The 2,352-nt window shown below is 56.6% G+C and overlaps 1 pseudogene; it reads right to left on the reverse strand.

Annotated features, from left to right (window-relative positions):
• Positions 1 to 281: 281 nt before the first annotated feature.
• On the reverse strand, positions 282 to 2,035 carry LOC142436986 (serine/threonine-protein kinase VRK3 pseudogene; annotated as a pseudogene).
• Positions 2,036 to 2,352: the final 317 nt, after the last annotated feature.

Genomic DNA, 2,352 nt, shown 5'->3' on the forward strand with positions numbered 1-2,352 from the left:
ATTGTTAGAAAACATTGTTCTTGCATTGAGGGAGTGCTTGAGTAGAGACCCAATGTCTGTCTGTTACCTTAATACTTAACATTTAAATATATTTACATAGACTTATATCCCTCTCATTTTTTTTTCCGCTCAAATCAAAGCATTTATTCCCAAAGCGCAGCGACGGAAATGATCGGCAGGGCCCTGCTGAGGGGCCGGCCTCGCCCCCACCACGGGTCAGGAGTCTCCTCCGTCCATGTCCCCAACAGCTTGCTGGACGGTGGGGGACGGGACAGCCAGAAGGGGGAAAGTCACAGCTTCGGGGTGGGGCGCTGGGGGTCTCTAGGGGTTCCCTGATGCTAACTGGTGCTGCCAAGCCCCTGGCTGGGGAGCGGCAGGTCTGCACATTGAAGGATTCTCTGTAGAAGCTGGTCTGTGATGAAACAGCAGGCCGTGAATCACATTTCTTCTCCTCCTCTTGGCCATGTCAAACTGCGGCTTCTGGAAAGTTCGGTCACTTCCCAGCTGGACACCCCCTAGGGCACCATGTGTAGGTTCACAGGGTCGTAAGCCGACACCCACAGGTCCTGCAGCAGAGCTTCCAGATTGTTCTTCAGGGTGGCGTAGGGTGGCTTCTCGTCATACTGGAGGGCCATCACTACTCTCAGATATTCCTGGAGGGTCTCTGAAGGCCTGCTCCACCTGGTGCACTCCTCCACGAGGGACTTGGGGTTGCCTAGGAACTTCTCCTTCAGCATCATGATGCTGTCGGTGTTGGGGAGGCAGTTTGTCCACGGCAAGCACCCGTACAGCCACTTGAGCAGGCAGTAGCCCAAGGTCTGCAGGTCACTCCGGCGGGAAGGTCCGCATCCTCTGTGCAGATCCATGCTGATGAACTCCAGGTCCCCGTCATGGGGGGTCCTGCTGCCTTCGACATAGGCCACGTGCCGGCCCTCTGGGCAGTAGCGGAAGGTGAAGCCGTAGCCCGCCAGGGTCACTTGGCTCGTGTCTTCTGGATTCACGAAGATATTGTCAGCGGTCACGTTCCCGTGCACGTACTCATTTTCATGGAGGTACTGCAGCGCGTCCAGCAGGCGACAGGCCAGCTGGAACACCGACCTCTCGGGAATGATGCGCTTCGGGTGGCAGTCCAGAGTCGACTGGAGGCTCCTCCCCAGCTTGGGGAACACCATGAACCTGTACTTGTCTGCATGCACGCCGAAACCGAAGCAGGTGGGGATGGCCAGGAGCGGGGTGCAATACAGCTTCTTCCACTTGTTGACTTGCTGAGGCTTGGCGGCTCGCTGGAAAAAGCTCTGTTCGTTGAACAGACGTCCGTCCTTGGCATCTAGTTTGAGAGAATAGCTTTGCTTCTGAGACCTTGAGGCGTCGGAGAGGAGCTCAGCTTCGTAGAGAATGCCCTGGTCGTCCCTGGTCTGCAGGCAGCTCAGTTTCCAGTGCTGTCTGTTCTTGTCCGTCAGCACGGTACCCAGGGGCAGGGCCTCCAGAGAGGCGGTTACCCGGCTCCGCTTCAGGTTCTGGGGGCTTTGCCGGGTTGCCTGCGGGCTGGTTTGGGGGGTCGGAAGTTTGTTCCAGGGCCCTGGTTCCTGTCTATGAGAGACACCCAGTCCAGAGAGCGAGGCCGAAAGGGACTTGGAGCCTCTGGGCCGCTGAGATTTCCTCAGTAGCTCCTTAGACCCGGAGCTGTCACTGTCAGAGCAGAGGGATGACGGGGGAGAGGTGACAGTGCTGGACCATTTCACTTTCTTGCAAGGGCTTTCAGGGCTGGAGCTCGGGTCTTTCCTGGCGCCTCGGCAGGATGGCAGCGGTGGTCTGACAGTGGTCGGGGACCTCCCTTGCTCCTCGGTAGGCAAGCATTTCCGGCAGTAGGGGCAGAATTTGAACGTTGACTCAATATTTTGGCCACACTCGGGACAGAAGGTGATCATGCTTTGTGGGGTAACTGGCCCTTAGAGTCACTGGGCTGGACAGTCCACCTCCACGGCGCCCTGCGGACGCGGTCAGGGTCAGGCGTCCAGAGGTTGGCAGCCCGCCGCCCCGCTCAGTTGCCCCGCGGGAACTTCCGCCCGGGCGAGGAGCACTGCGCGCGCATCCTGGGCCCTGAAGCCGGACGACGCCCGCGCAGGCGCTGCTGGCTCACTGACTCCCCTCTCATTATATATTAATATATTTACATATGTGCATGTCTATATTTATATCTCTATAAAGGTCTTTTGTCTCCTAATTCTTTCCTCTATTTCTTTTTATTTTCTTCCTGTCCCCCTATTATGTTCGACCTCAGTACTTTTGATTCTCAGCACTTTCTTTCGTCTATATTGCACTTGATCAAACCCCATCAGGCATTCTACACCC

This window comes from Tenrec ecaudatus, chromosome 1 (genome assembly GCF_050624435.1).
Source record: "Tenrec ecaudatus isolate mTenEca1 chromosome 1, mTenEca1.hap1, whole genome shotgun sequence".
Lineage (NCBI taxonomy): Eukaryota > Metazoa > Chordata > Mammalia > Afrosoricida > Tenrecidae > Tenrec > Tenrec ecaudatus.